The sequence below is a fragment of the Pteropus medius genome, unplaced genomic scaffold (assembly GCF_902729225.1).
Source record: "Pteropus medius unplaced genomic scaffold, Ma_sr-lr_union100, whole genome shotgun sequence".
NCBI lineage: Eukaryota > Metazoa > Chordata > Mammalia > Chiroptera > Pteropodidae > Pteropus > Pteropus medius.
In genome coordinates, this window is record NW_024340696.1 from 27,437,202 (window position 1) to 27,453,518 (window position 16,317).

The 16,317-nt window shown below is 35.4% G+C and overlaps 1 protein-coding gene and 1 non-coding gene across 2 annotated transcripts in view; one reads left to right on the plus strand and one right to left on the minus strand.

Annotated features, from left to right (window-relative positions):
- Positions 1 to 16,317, minus strand: part of SESN1 (sestrin 1) — an 88,855-nt gene that overhangs the window by 58,850 nt on the left and 13,688 nt on the right. The gene's annotated exons all lie outside the window — the stretch shown is intronic.
- On the plus strand, positions 8,465 to 8,583 carry LOC120610095 (5S ribosomal RNA). Its single transcript, XR_005654872.1, has one exon. It is a non-coding gene; the product is annotated as a 5S ribosomal RNA (ribosomal RNA).

Sequence of the window (16,317 nt, forward strand, 5' to 3'; positions counted from 1 at the left end):
CTGGTATTTGAAGACAATGGCTAGGATCATCCCCTTCACTCAGCTAGCAATTACAATTCCTTAAGTAGAATGCTTACTTCTTAAAATGTGTCTCCCTTTGACATATCCTTTAAAAAATCCATTCAGCTACATCTCAAAACAGAATTCAGGAATGGATTCTACACTGCTGGATTATATAATACACAGGAAAATGGGTTTCTCTAATGATAATCTGCTTTATCCTATTCTAGGGATTCTAGGAACATGTTTCAGCCAAACAGGAGGGACTGGCTGTCTCTGTCCTGACTGAAGGACAGAAAAAGTGAGGCTTCAGCTAAAAAAAAAATCTCCTCTCCTAAAAAACCCACATTCCCCCTCCTAACTGCAAATCTCTCTCTAGATACCAAAAGATGCCCAAAGTGTAACACATAACAGAAGGAAAGTTTCATTTGGCACAGAAGTAAAAGTAATTTAGACCCAGTGACCTTGCTTTGTTTTTTTATTCCAAGTGTACAACTGCTCAGAGATAGAGGCAACATGGCTCCAGAAGAGGAGGAAAAATTACAGGAAATCCTGATCCACGCTTGTCCAAAATCATCAAACAATCTAGGCAACTGGTATTCACTCATATGATAGCTTTAAAATTCTCAGCAATTCTTGGCAAATATAATAGAAAATAACTTCAGCAACTCTGAGCTCTGAAAGGTTTAGTGTTCTCACGGGTCTCTTGCTCTTAAAAAGGTGTGTGTGTCGGGGGGTGGGGAGAAACATAAGTAAAAGGACACTTAGCCAGAAAAATAAACCTGCTCTAACAGATAACATAACAAGCTATCAGGAATACTATATTTGAATAAACAACAAATTGAATATAGTTTTCCAAAATTTATATATACATATATAAATTTGTAGATAATGAATTCTTAACATTTAACCAACCCAAGAAAGTCATTTCTTAAAATTTAAGAAAATTTCATTTTAACTTTGAGATGTGAGAAACATTCTAGGATCTCTGAAGCCAGCTGAAGTATGCTCTTAGATTCTAATAGTAGCTTAGCAATACTGAAAGAAATACAAAATGGTATTTCATAGAAACGTGATAGTTACTATTTCAAGGATCAGTAGATTTGCTTATAATATTTATTTATTCATTTGCATATGTTTGGAACTAATATGACATGGGTCGATAAATCTGGAATAGCTCCTTGATTCTAAAACATGGTCACTTCCACAACAGCTCTGCACGTAAAGAAGCAGAACAGGCAGGCAAATTTGAAATACTAGTTTCTATCCTAAAGAGATCTACATGACACTCTTTACATTATACTTAGAGAAGCTATCATACTTATGAATATTTTTGCTTTTGATTTGTGGAATTCAAGATCAAATTCAGCTCTCCTTTTTATCCTCCCCTTGACTGCCCCTACCAACCCTCCCAGTAATTGACAATAACTTACTATTCTAAAAAGTTATTTATGATAACATTCCTGAGACTTTTCTGCAATTGAGTATTTCTTCCATTCACAGGAAAACAGTCCTAGACCATAACAATGAAAGCGAACTCCACCAAAGGCAAGACAATGTGAGTCAACTCAGGGACTTCCCCCTTTGCTACACCATGGTACTCTTTGACCTACTTTGGTTTTCTACAAATCACCCCTTTAGTTCTTAGCCTGAAAACATTGAAACTAGGCCTCTGTTAAGCATTGAACATTAATAAACAAGAACAACAACACGCATACACATTTATGTTAAGGAGTAAACATCACCTAATCTGTAGAAAAAGCTACACCACTAAATAAAATATTAACAAAAGGTAATTATGGAGGATTTTTTTCCCCCTGAAATAGATTCTAAAACATTTAAAAAGAGACTTTTAAGAGAAGTATTACAAGAAATGTTGTAAGGGCATTTTTAAGCTCATGTGTGCGTTCCTGATCCATAGATCCCATCTATGTCTAAGCTCTTCTGTTGAAAAGAGCCTATTGATAAAACTTTGCAATTTCTAGCTGGAGTGGGAGAGGTCGGATCTGCCTGATCTGACCTGCCGAGTCTTTTTTCCTGTGGGAGAAGATGCGGTCTGCTTTTTCTGTGGATTAGTTCAGTACTGCGGAGTTTTACAAAGATTCTAGAAAAGTGTCATGTGAAAATAAATAGCAATGACAGTGAACTCATCTCTTTTAGAGAGAAAATCCCTCAAAGGCAAAGACAATTCCCTCCTTCACTTACCTTTTTAGGTCGGAAAAAATAGGCCATTAATGACTATAATTAGTATAGCATCTGTCGGATGTTCCACTCTACTTTAACTACACAGAATAATTTAATCTTATTTAAATTATGATTAAATGAGATCAGTACTTATTGTGTCATGGAGTCACTAGTAGGTCTCAGAAAATTTGTTACTGGAAGGTAGCAATTTCCGCGCCCCCCCACCCAATGAAAATCAGAAATAATCACCTTTTTCCTTTACTCTTTGTTAAATTTATGACAGGTACCTTTCAATATGTCAAGAGGTAAAGTATATACTACTCTTTCTAACTTCCCCTTCCAAACTTTTATCAGGATAGACTGACAACAAATCAAATAAATTTAAATGGTTAGTTCAATAAATGCATATGAGCCTTAATTTGTGATTAAAATTGATATACTAACATAAAGTTAACATTTTCTTTTAAAAATGCATTCAATTCTTGGAAATATCTTACACATATTACTTGAACCCAGATTTATATCTGATTTTAAAATGTGAATAATCTAAAATTAAATCAACAAAGTTTTTTTCTAATTTAAAGTTCTTTTAGGAAAAAAAATTTGAGCTAATATAAAGACCTGTGAACCACATTCGTTTCTATAGATTAAAGCTAAATAATTGAAGGCATGTTATATAAGGAAAAACCAGCCCTGACCAAAAATTTTTAATAAATTTAATGTGTTGGAACTTTTTATTTATGCATAATGTAAAAATGAAAATTTCTAAAAATTTGAACTTTCATTTATAAATATAAATATTTTTTAAACAAAAATTAAATGAGACATATCAGAATTGATTTCACCTAAATATTTTGGGTTATGCAGTAAACTTGATCTTCACCTTCCTCTTTTAAATCAATCTAACAAATATTTATGTAGCTTTTACTATGTACCTGCTGAGTGATGGAGAAATAAATGATGAGAACACCTGGCATGGTCTCTAACCACATGAAGCCTCTCTCTAATGGAGGACAGACATTAATCCTAGGACAATTTAAGTGTGAGAAAGCATGGTGCTCTGAGGGATAATAAGAGAAAGACTAGATCTAGTCAGGAAAGTCTGAGAACACTTACCTGAGGAGGTTACAACTGAGATCTGAAAGATGAGTAAGAGGAGTTGAAGAGGTGAAAGAGAGAGAGGGGAAGCTCTGTCCAAGGAGAGGGAAAAGCATGTATAAAGGCTTTCCTAGTAAGAGCAAGCCCTCAAAAGCACTGTACACTTAAAAAGGGAACACAGACAGCCTGTGAGTCTGAGTAACACAGAGTAAGGAAGAATAAATACATTACCAAATGAAGCTATAGAGGTCAGCAGAAGCCAGACCATGAAGGATCTTTTAGAGAAGTTGACTATACATCCTGGTTGACTTGGTATAATCCATCCTCTCATACTATCCCAGTCTGAATGATAAATTATGTGAGGCCATGTATAAAATTTTGCCTTTGACCAAAACACCAACCAAAATCATATATAAGAATTCTAAGTTTGTGTATATGTCAGAGACAAAAAAAAAAGCAATATTATAACATGAGTTTAAACATGAAGGCAAATATACAATTGCTAGAGATTCCTTCACTTGAAAAGGCCATGATTATTCTAAATCCTATAACAGCTATACCCTTATATTCTTAAATTATATGCCAAAACAGTATATAAAAGCTTATGGAAGATTTAGCTCAGAGTCAATAAACCCGAAGGTAACTCAGGCCACACGTCAGGCTATAATTGGAGGTAGTATACTTGATTCCAAAGCACCATGGATTCAGCTACATAAACAAATACCCTGTCGCAAGATGTACTAATTGACATCAAAATAGAAAATGATTTAAGGACAGTATGTACCTGAGAACAAAAGGCAAGATTTGAAAGCCACAGTCATCAATCACCAAATCAAAACATGAGTCACAATCTGTTGTTTTTAACCAGCTTAGAGAATATCAAATATTAGAAAGTAAAAAAAAAAAAAAATCACAGAGAGTATATCAAGTTTAAATAAGTCTATATCACCGATAATATACTTTAATGTTGGCAAAATCTGTGTGGTGATAAACCAATAACACTTCAGCAATCTCTATACATGTAATGAGGCAAAATAACAACAAATAGCTCTCTCTTTTCCACTTTTGACATCCATCTATCAGCCTGCAAATCTTCAGATTATCAAATATACTATGACAATTTAAAAATAAAGAAATAGTTACCAATAATAATATTGTGTGCTCTTAAGTTTTTTCAAGTGTGATATGTTACCTTTCACATAACAAATTGTGTTATTTGAATAAGACACATAAAATAACTGAAGTAGTTATTTTCCCTAATATTTACCCCAATTACTCCTGCCACTGGATCAACCTCCTGATCTGTAAAACTTAAAATTTTACTTATTTTCAATATCTCTGTCCTTCAGTCCCCAAATTCAATAGCTCATTAATTCTTTATAATTTTCTTTTCCTATTATTTCTTATTTTCATATCTATTACCTTAACGTTCATAAGCTTATATTTTCCTTAACTATAGGCATATTTGAGAATCATTTTCATTATTGGTGTTCTTATAGGTTTATAAAAAATATTTTCCTCTAAAGCTGTTAGTTTTATTATGATACTTCTCAGCTTTATAAGAATGAATGCTGTTATTTAGTGTCTCCTTTTCCCACTTCCAGTTACTCATTCAATTTTTAGAGATCTGTTTCTTTTTATTATTTAATTTTAAAATAATAATCCACTGTGCTCTAAATAACTAAAATATAAACTCACTTAGTTTTTAAAATCATTTAATTGTCTTTCTCATACATTCCCTTCTATTAGATCATGGAGACATAAGGAGGAAACTCTGAAGCAAAATGTTCTTTATGAAGTAACTTAAAGGTGGAATGAGATGACTAGAGGATTTAAAAAAAAAAAAAGAAAGACTATTGTGCCTAATAAAGACAAGGCTGCGAGCTAAAAAGTAAAATACATGTGTACTCAGGTGTAGAAAAGACTCTGGATCACACATTTGTCTTTCATATGCTTGTGGACAGACTGATAATAATATTCTCGGTGTCACAAAATACTACCCATTTAAGACAGAAAAATGTAAAACTTAAAAATATAATTTATTGTCTTCAAAATATATCTATTATCTATTATAATACATTATATTATCTATTATAATACAAAATACTACCTTTAATTATAGTCTAAAGCCAACACATTGAAGGTTTTTTACAAAGATTAGAACACCTTGCAGTCTAATATAAGAGCTTGAAGTAGCTAAGGATGAGGACTGTCCTTTAAATTTTGAAAGAGACACCTTTAGGATGGATGAAAATATTACTGCTATACATACAGTGGAAGGTAAAATTATAAAACTAATATAAAACTAGAAATCCTGGTTTTGCATTCAAATTAATTCCCTCAAACTAATAATCGTATTGGTAAGTACTCTTTTGTTAGATTCCTTATTTTGATTTTTGGCTTAATAATATATCTGTAAACTAATAATAAAAAAAAAACACAAACCTACAATTTCTATCAATATCTTTCTCCCTAGAGGCTTTGCTGTAGCTTCCTAATGCAGACAGAAGCAAGCACAAGACTGTTCAGGAAGCACAAATTTAGATCACTAAGGTGTTTTTTTGAGGGGGTGGGGTATTTTATTTCTTTTTCTCCTATAGTGAAGATAAGGGAGGCATGTGAATCCATCTGGGAAAGGATGAAAAAGAAAGTAGGTAGGCCTCATATGGGAGTCTAGCCTATTTCCCTTAGGAAAATTTGAGTAACTAAGATCTGGACATGTATCATAGCACTGATATTATCTGATGGCAGTTAAATTTAATAAAAGATGAAACCAAAGAAGCGAACTAGATAGTCTTCTATTTTCAGTAATGTGTGATATGAAGAAAAGGAACTCATTGGAGCACTTGAGATCTTGCTCCCAGGTATATGTCATCAGTTTGACTCAAATAAACTCTTATAAAAAAATTTTTTTTTTTAAATGAACTCATTCTGGAGGAGACTACAAAGATGTCACTAATGAAAAACAATGGCAAAGTGCTAAAATAACCTAGTGGCAGGGTGAAAACACAAGAAATTTAGTTATTTAATTTTAGAAAAAAAAGCTAAGGGAGTCTTTAAGAAAATGATGGAATAAGCTAAATGCTTATTCTTAGGAAATCTATTATAGAACAACCAAACCATTAGAATCAATAAGAAGACCAAAAACTTAACAAGATAAAATTAAGAACATTATACAATTCAAAATTGATGAACTTAAGTCTAAAGAACAAGTATTTAAACGACCAAAGGAAAAGAGAGGTTGCAAGGGGTCCATGAAGGCACGTAAAATGGAAGAAACTCCTAAGCCACTTGAATAACCAACAGATATAAATGAACACTATTTTAAAATATAAAAGAAGAAATAATCACTGCTCGAAAAAAAAGGAATGCATTGCAATAGTGAAAAACAGTGTTAAAATTAAAAGTTTTAGAGAATCCATGAAGAGAAGAATTGACTTGCTTGAGTCAAGTGTCAATGAAGACTAGCAGTACCGCAAACATACATCACGTCTAAAGTAGCAAAGAGATGCCAGAACACAAAAGACACATGCAGATCTGGAAAGAAGATGTAAATAGCTATCATTATCTCATTACTTCCTGGGACATGATTATTCTAGTGCAATATTAGCAAAATAGTTTTCTTAGATATGTTTATTTAAAACAAATTCTTTTTAACCCTTCATTCTAACACCATTTAATTTACTTGCTCTATAACAAATAAAAGGTCACATAACCCCAAGAACCTACAGTCTGGATGTCCCACTGTCCGGAAGCCCTTATTATTCAGATTACATGAACTTGAGTGTCTCCCCACTCGTCACAACTTTCCCTCCCTCCCCACAGAGATCTAGTCTATCTGGGCACAAGGAATTGTGTTGCCTTCACTGTGGGCTCCTCTGCGCTGTAACACACTCCGCTAGCTCTCACGTGTTCACTCTATCATTGTTTCTTAAAGTACCACTAATATGTAGCTAGTGTAGCGGTCTTTTATGGACATTTTGGAGGTAAAAGCTAGAGTTACAGTATGGGAAGAGAAAACCCCTAAAATTGGGTGCTGAATATGATTGTCTTCCACATTCAAAGAAAACAAGAATGAATGTAAACACTTCAGAGAGATCCATTTCGTTGGCAGACTATCATCCAATGACGACACCCCTATCTTCTTACCCTCCCTCTCGCTACTTTCCTCTTTAATCTGTCTTCCCTTGTTTGAGTCCTCAAATCTTGAAAACTTTCCTCCCTCAACTGCTCTCATCTTGACTCTTTTCACCAGAGCAATTTATTTTTGCTGCCACCTTATACGAGATCAGCCCAAAGCGTTGCTCTTTTCACTGCCCCAATCCACTCATCAAGATGTCTTTCTTGAAATGTCATGAAGTAAACACAATATAGGTATGCCAGATATTTCCTATTTGCCTCTCCAAATCATCTCTCTGACCTGTTCTACCTTGTTTTGTGCTTCAAAATGCTCACCTCTGTGGACTGCATCATTAGGGTTCTCTTGCCATCAGGCTTATAATTAGGTTCTCCTAATGGGAGGCACTAACAGATTGAAGGACAGGAGGAAGAAGATCAGGGTATTTATTCCTCCACTTTCCTCCCTCCCAGGCAGTGAGTATATTCCTTGACTGAAGGCCACCGTTCCTATTAGGCAGGCAGCCTTCTCCTATAGCGATAAATCTTGTTAGATTCTAGTAACTACTCCCAACCTTTGTCCCTTAAGATTTACAGCTGTTACTAGTCCAAAATGCATAACATCACTTGCTGGTTTCCCTTAACTCCACCCACGCCTTCATTAACTCTCTTCAGGAACCCCATCTGAGTGTGCCATCCATTTCCTGCCAGGATCCTGGCTGATTCAGCAGAGAGGAAAAGAAACTAATTAAAAATTATATTGACATCCTCATATTACAAAGAATAAAATATTCGTAATACAAGAATTGGTTGTTCTGAGAAAGGAAGAGAGAATGAGAGTTTTTGAAAATTAAACTCTGACTGCTGAATAAACATGTAAATAGAAGCACTAAATAATAGAACCAGGCTGAAGAGCAAATTTGTAATTTGAAAGATAAATTCAAGGAACTCTCTAAGCTGTCAAGTAATAAGACTGTCCCCCCTAACCCCCCCAAAAGAACATATGTTAAAGGGTTAAGATGGAGGCCTAACACTTACCTAATAATAGGTCAAAAAGGACAGATATGTCTACAGCCATACCACCCTGAACAAGCCCGATCCCATCTGATCTTGGTAGCTAAGCAGGGTCGGGCCTGGTTAGTACTTGGATGGGAGACTGCCTAGGAAGACCAAGTGCTGTAGGCATAAAAATTAAAAAATAAGGGATTGTAAGCTGACAAGGTCCTTGCAATCTGTGAGGTCAACAAAGGGTTGCCTCGCCTAAAGAAAAAAAAAATAGGACAGATATAACAGAGATAATGGAGGAAAAGAAATAATAGAAGAATAATTTGAGATTCATATCTTTATATTGAAAGGGCCTAAATGCAAAGGATTAATAATAAAAGGCGTATGGAAATACTAATGACATTTCAAAACTCTAAGAATAAAAACATCCTTAGCATCCAGAATGTCCTTGTTCTTAGGAGATACAAGATAAAGTTCTTAGGGGTGAAATATTTATAACTTTCAAGAGGTTCAGCAAAAGGAGAGAATTAGAGAAAGCCATTGTGGCAAAGTGTTCATATGTGAATCTAGGTGAAGGATATGTGGTATTTACTCTATAATACTTTGAACTGTTCAATAAGTTTTAAAAAAATTGGGGTTGGGGGGAAGGCTCCCAGAGAGAGGTAAAATAAAACAAACAAAAACAAATTTTATAAAAAAAGAATAAGATTCAGACAGTCATAAGACTTCTCACTAGAAACACCAGATGCTAGAAAATATTGAAACGTCTTTAAGTTCAGAGAGAAAATGATTTTAACCTAGAATTCTAGTAAACTATAATGAAAGCTGAGGGCAAAGTAAAAACACTTTCAAATATTTAAGGGCCAGAGGCTTAATTCCCATACACTCTTTAAGAAAAAAAAAATCAATAGAGTTTATGCAATCTGAACAACATAGCAGTGAAACACTTAAAAGAAAAGCTAGTTGAAACTGTATCTTTGTTACTATCATCCTAGTCCAAGCATTATGTCAATTATTGCTGAAACATTGCAATAGCCTTTTAACTGGTCTTCAGGTTTCTACTTTTGTACCCCTCCTATCCACTGAAAAAAAAACACACACATTCTCATGATTTGAAAATAGAAGGTACAGAAAGGCATTACATCCTTGCACTTTAGAGTGCCTACTGCAGGCCTCTTTCTGCTGCATAGATAAAGAGTCCTCCAATAGATAAAGAGTCCACAGAGCCTAGGCTACTTAAACCCTGCGAGTCTCTGCCCAAACAGGCTAAGCCCACTCTCAGGGCCTTCGCCTGGGTTGTCCTCCCTTTGGCAGAACACAGGACCCATTTGCACACCCTTAAGCCCAGGGAGTGGGCAAGTGGTAGCTCTAGGTGGAGTATGCACAGAGTCTTGATGTGAGGGCAGGGTGTCCATCCTTCATGATATAGGTCTGAGGGTGGGGTGGGAGAACAGAGTGAGCAGGGCACACGCTAGTCAGAGTGGGCCTGGGAAAACGCATATAGTGAAAAGCCTCAGTACCATCTCTGTCCCCAGCAAAATCCTGTCCTTCCCAGAGATAACCACTGTTTCTGACAGAAGAGTGATCATTTAAAATCACAAATCTGATAATATAATCTATAACCTAAAATACTTTAGTGGCTGCTCATTACTGTCAAGATAAAATTCGAAACCCTTAAAATGATTGACATGATGCTTCTCTAACTATAATGTGCATTAGTCACCTGGGGTTTCAAGTCCAAGTTAGTAGGACTGGGGTGGGGCCTGAGATTCTGCATTTCTAACAAACTTCTAGGTGACACAGATGCTGCTGGTCTGTAGGCCACAGCTTGAGAAGAGAGGGCCTGGAAGAGATTAATATTTCTTTTGAAACTACGATTTCAGCTACCCCAGTTAGGGAAAGAGACTTTCCTCCTGGCCTACCCACCTCATTTAAAAAGCTGCAGCAGCTGGTCCACGCAGATGGGAAGAAGGGTAGACAGAAATTGCCAAGTAATAATAATAGCTAACATTTATTCATTCATTCAACAAATATTTATTGGACATCTGTTTGTATGTGCTAGCACTGGCCTAGAGAGCCCAGCAATGAACAAGAAAATGTCTCTCTATGGAGCAGACAGAATCAACAAGAAAATAAATAACAACATTGGGTAGCACTTGAGGGCTAAGAAAAATAAATAAATCAGGATAAAAAACTAGAAGGTTAAGAAGAGGTGTTATTTTAGACAGCCAAGGCATGCACAAGGAGAGGTTTAAGATTTTTGCCGTACTAAGTACTCTGGCAGGTGCTGTGCTGAAAACCTCAAAGGGAACAAGGTATCATTATCTCATTGATATGAAGTGCTATTATCTTATTTTGCAGATGATAAAACTAAAGCTTAGAGATGTTAAGTATCTTGCCCAAGGTACACAGCTGAGAAGAACAAGGGTATGGACTCTGGCTATTGCCAATTTCTGTACAAATTAGCTTTTGCTGAGGAAAAAATATCTCAGCCGCCTGCAGGTATGTATTTCTTGCTCATGTTAACATGAGGGCTGGGGCTCTGCTGGGCTCTGCTGGGCTCTGCTGGGCTCAGCTGGGCTCAGCTGGGCTCCCTGTGTCTTAACATTCTTAGAGCAGGATTTGAAATTTTAACTCCTAAACTGCCAGGGGTGGACCTGCCAGTTTATGACAAATACAAGTAACTCAAGTCCCAGCATCACCAGACATACCACGGAAGAATCAGCAGACTAAGAGGAATAAGCTAACTCTGAATCAACAAAATTTTCCCTTTGTTGATTTAAAACTCTCAAATTTTAATCAGTTAAACATTTCTCTAAAAGTTAAGGAAAGTAAGTTTAATATTCAGTAGGTCACTCTAGTGTTAGCAGTGGCTCTTAATCTTGGGGGATTACAATCTCTTTGAAAATCTGATAAAACTTAGGCTCTCTCCCAAAAAAATGCTCATAAATCTACAAATTTTGCATTCAATTTAAGGGTACACAGTCTCCTGGAAAAGCCATAATCCTCGATTTGAGAATCCTTAAATTGTGGCATCTACCAAAATAAATTTCTGTTATGAAATTTCCTTTTACTCCCTGGTAAACAGAGTGATTCTCTTTTACTAATTATTTTATTTAATTAAAAGATAGTTAACTCTAATTGTCAGCATAGCAAAAAAACATAGTTTCGTTATTTTAAACAGTTCTGTAGCAAAAACTATAACAACAACAATAAGGGCCTAGCTAGCTGTTACAAATAACTTATTTCGGCTTTCCTGAAGGGAAGTTTTACTTATTGATTACTCGTATGTGAATTAGTCATCAATATTTTTATGCTAAAGTGGCTGATTTTCCCTCTATTCTCAGTGGCTAGAATGAGTATGTTGTGTAATACAACTCTGGTCCTTGAGAAATACAAGTGTAATTGTAAATTATCCTAAATCATGTACAACTTTTTTCAGAGGAAAGTAAATTTGCCTCCTCCTCCCCCACATCATCAAACACATTCCTATGAGACTAAGAAATGATTTAAGGTTTTGTATCATTACTTGGTTTCATAGTATGTTATTGACCTTTCTCTCTCTCTCTCTTTTTTTTTTTTAACACAGTACAGTACTACTAAAATGTAAAATGACAGTGGAGCGGCAGGCAAGGAAAACAGTAACTTTTGATATTGATACCCCATGTTTCATTACAAAACTACTGAATCACAGTCTGACAGACCTCCCATTACCACAACAGATCCAAATTATTACATAGCTAATACAAAGACTATAAAGATACTTAAATATATAAACATGACCAGCTGTGTTTATGACTAGATCTATATTATCTTAAAAGAGCTAAGACAATATGATAGTTGACTATAAAATCATTATAAAGTAGGCATTTATTCAGTATTTTTTCAATAAAAATGGTAATAATATTTGAATTGAACAGATCTAGGAACAACTGTAAGTATAGGTAAGTTTATATTAGTTGCATTCAACAGAATCAATAATAAACATTCTTTAGTTTTGAGATCATTAGAACAAACTCTGGAGAACAAATGCCTCAGTTGGAATCACAGCTCTACCACATATACCAGCTAGGTGAACAGGGCAAGTTAGATAACCTCTCTGTGCCTCAGCTTCCTCTGATTCTATGGGTGAGTTAATGGGTGAAAGCATATACCAGTTAAAATGGCACCTGGAAAAAAAAAATCCAAGCACTAGAATGTAAGCTCTATGAAGGTAGTTATTTTTACCTCTTTTGACCATTGATATATGTACTGCCTAGAACAGTGCCTAAAGATAGTAGGTGCTTAATTGTGGAATGACTGGCTATCGTTATTATTAATATGGTGGTTTCTGGATAGATGGAAAAACTAAACCAGTTAAGCTCTGCTATTTAAACTTAAAAAAAAAAAAAGGAAACAAGCATTTTTAAGTTGTACACTCAATTCTTGTAAGGCTCACAGCACCAAAGTATTATTGATAAACTAGATTTCAGTTGAGCAAGAGTGCCATCTAGTGCTCATAAAAGCTACAACAAGCTGAGAATTCAGAGTAAATTTTCATACAGATGAAGATAAAGAAAAAACAGAAATGTAAAATCCACTAGGTAAAACATCTGCTCTATCATATCTAAAGTCTTTGAAAGTTATTTCTAAAGGAAATTAAAAAGTTGCCGCTTTTAAAATTAGTATATACCATATTAAAAGAAACTTATTTCAGAGGGTATATTCATTATACTTACCATAAAGGTCACTCTGCTATAAATAAAAAATGCTGTATTGAGTTTATTTTCTATCTAATAACATGTTTTTGTCTTATTAGAAAAGATATAAGTACCTATTTTAAAAAATTTAGAAAAATGTAGGAAAGCATAAACTGTAAACCAGAGATAAACACTGTTAGTATTTGGAGATTATATGTATTTCCTAGATTTAAAATATATGTGAGAAATTTTTTAAATTTTAATCAAATATTTGGCCAAGATATTAAAAATAAAATACTAGAAAATGATAACTTTTAAAACTAAAATCAAGAGCTTTCCTAGCCTCAACTTAACATTGTATTCAGTGAGGTAAAAATTTATTTTAAATTGCTATCAAATATATTATCACTTTGGTCTGGTTCTGCAATTGCCAAAATCCAAAGGATTGGGGCTTATAAAAAGAAAAAAGGTAAATTATTTCATCTTTTCCCTTTCTGATGCCACTAAATTGATAGTAAAGTATATCAATTTGCATTTGGGAGATTTGAATAAAAATTTGGATTTGAAATAATGTTTAACCTCATTCATTAATCAAGAATGCTCATAAAAGTTTTTGGTTTTATTTTTAATACACTTTCCTCTCAGATCAGACACAGCTGAGATTTGATTCATAGCTCATTAGATAATCATTGAAAGAAAGCTGTCGGCCACTTCCTACCTTTTGGACAAATGCTATTTTAATTTTAGTACAAAGAATGGGAAGTAGAGAATTTCCTAGGATCACACAGAACTAATGGGAGACAGAAGAGTCATCGGGAAAGGTGGAGAAGAAAGAGGAGGGATCAAGAAGCTGCTAGAGGCAAATGGCTGGCCTCTCTGACTGAGCCTTGGAGAACCCCAGCCATCGAGGGAACAGGGCCCGGGGAAGGGCATCCATTGGCCAGGCTGGTGTGAGGCTTCTTCATCTAAAGAATGGTTGCAAAGGTGGGAAGGGGACAGAGACTGGGCTCATACTATCACTTGCTGGACCACACTCTCTTCCAAACACTAATTAGGTTCCTGGGCACATAAACTAAATCTCAATTCTCTTCACAATAAGCAGGGAGGCTCTCTCTGCCCAACCCCTAGCTTCAGGAGATATGTCATTGTGGTACGCTGCTTTTAAAATGGTTTTCAAAGATCCCTACCTTCTGGTACTCATTCCATGTGCAATCTGCTCCCCTCGAGTATGGGCTGGTAACTTGCTTCTAATGAACAGATTAAGGGAAAAGTGATGGCAAGTCTCTTTAAAGATTTGGTTATAAAAGACTGTGACTTCCATCTCGCTGGCCCCTTTTGATGGTACTTAGTCTCTGGCTCTTCTGAGGTGCTTTCTCTGAATAACCAAGTGTAGAGGCCCACGTGGCAAGGAAGTGAGAGCAGCCTCCAGTCACCTGCCCTCAAGGGAATGGAGACTCTCAATCCAACAGCTCTCAAAAAACTGAACCTTGCCAACAACCATGTGAGCTTGAAAGCACATCCTTTCCCATTTGAGCTTTTGGATGAGATCACAGTCCTGGCCACCACCTTAATTGCAGCCTCTGTAAAGCAGAGGCCCAGCTAAACTGTAGCCATATTCCTGATGCACAGGAATTGTGAGATAATACATGTGTATTGTTTTAAACTACTAAATTTGTTATGAAGCAACAGATAACTAATTCTTAAACAAAGAAAAGCTACTCAGGCCCAACTAAGAGACTGTACCCCGAGAGTCCTTGTCTCTGGTTTGTGGTAGCCTCCGGGTCACCACTGAGGCCTATACTCTGCTTCTATCCTTGGCACAAATGGGCACTCCTTTTGTAGGTTTACAGATGACGTTCTCCTCTGGACACCTTACTGGTCTCTCTCTCCCACCCAAGGGCTTTTGTACTTTCAACATCTGAAGTAAATAATACGATATCTGAGCAAACTTCCTAGCTCCATGCTTCAGTGACCAGACCAGCTTGGAACCTAAGTGCATGTGTGGTTTCTAAGGTAAACCACCCATTTCGGCTACATATTGTTAATTTTATTGCTTTTTGCAGTTTCTAGTTACTATTTACCAGCTGGTGTGAAAATACTTCAGTATTTTAACAAGTATTGTTGACAATAAACATCAGCCCTAGTTTATGCTATAGGATTAATTTATCAGAAAAGACCCAGTTCTACTTCCTTTCAATGAGTTTTAAAATATAATTAATTAATATAATTTTTACAACTTCTTTTAGCCATCTCAATCTTTAAATTATGATGGTATTACTACAGGGAAACTGCCAAGCTGGAACTTTTATTTGTGATGCCCAACGTCCTATAGTGAGAAGGAGCTTTGATAAAAGTCATAGTTACATGTTCATACGTGCACTGACAGATGGTGAAAGGGAAATAAAAGGGGGCCACAAAAAGGAAACATAAATGAGACCAAAACTTAGTCTACAAGAAAGTACAAAAGAACATTAATTAATTTCAGCCAGTCATTAGAGGTTTGGTTTGGGCATGTTGGGGATAGAAGCACTGTATACTTGTGTAAACAAACAGATGAGCTGAAAAGAAAAGTTAATTATTACATTAAAATTTATTTGCTCCATTGTTTTATTATCCCAACTCATCCTGATCTTTCCTTGCTCTGAGTTACTATAACATTCCATATATTGTAATTTTTCCACATTGATTTTAAGTTGTTTTCCAATATAAAAGTAATAAATGTTCACTGCAAATTAAAAAAAAAAAAAAAGGAGAAGAGAGGAGACTATAGGAAAACAGATCAGTGGTTAAGAACATAGACTTAAGACATGCCTCCTCACTCCCAGGATTCGCTACTTAAATTACTTTAATCTGTTTCCTCACCTAACTAACTAACCTCTCTGAGTTGTAGGTATAAACTTAGATATTTCAGGAAAATGGGCCTTCAAAAAAAAATGTATAGTTCGTATAAATTCTTCCAGAATGTGGATTGAAACCCCAAACATAAAAAGGCAACGGTATACCAAGAAATGAGTTTTGCAGATCTGGCATGACCCAGACCGGTCACCAGAAGTTTCACTCCCTTTAGGAGACCTAGAGGCCAAGGAAAGCAGTGCCCAGGTAGGCTGCAAGTGCTTCTTCTCAATGAGAAAGCTTAGCTTTTGAGAAATTCCTGTTTCCTTTGGTAAATAAATCAGAAACTTAATCTAATTTTACAATGAGTAGGTGTATTCGTATTTGTATATTTATTTTGTTT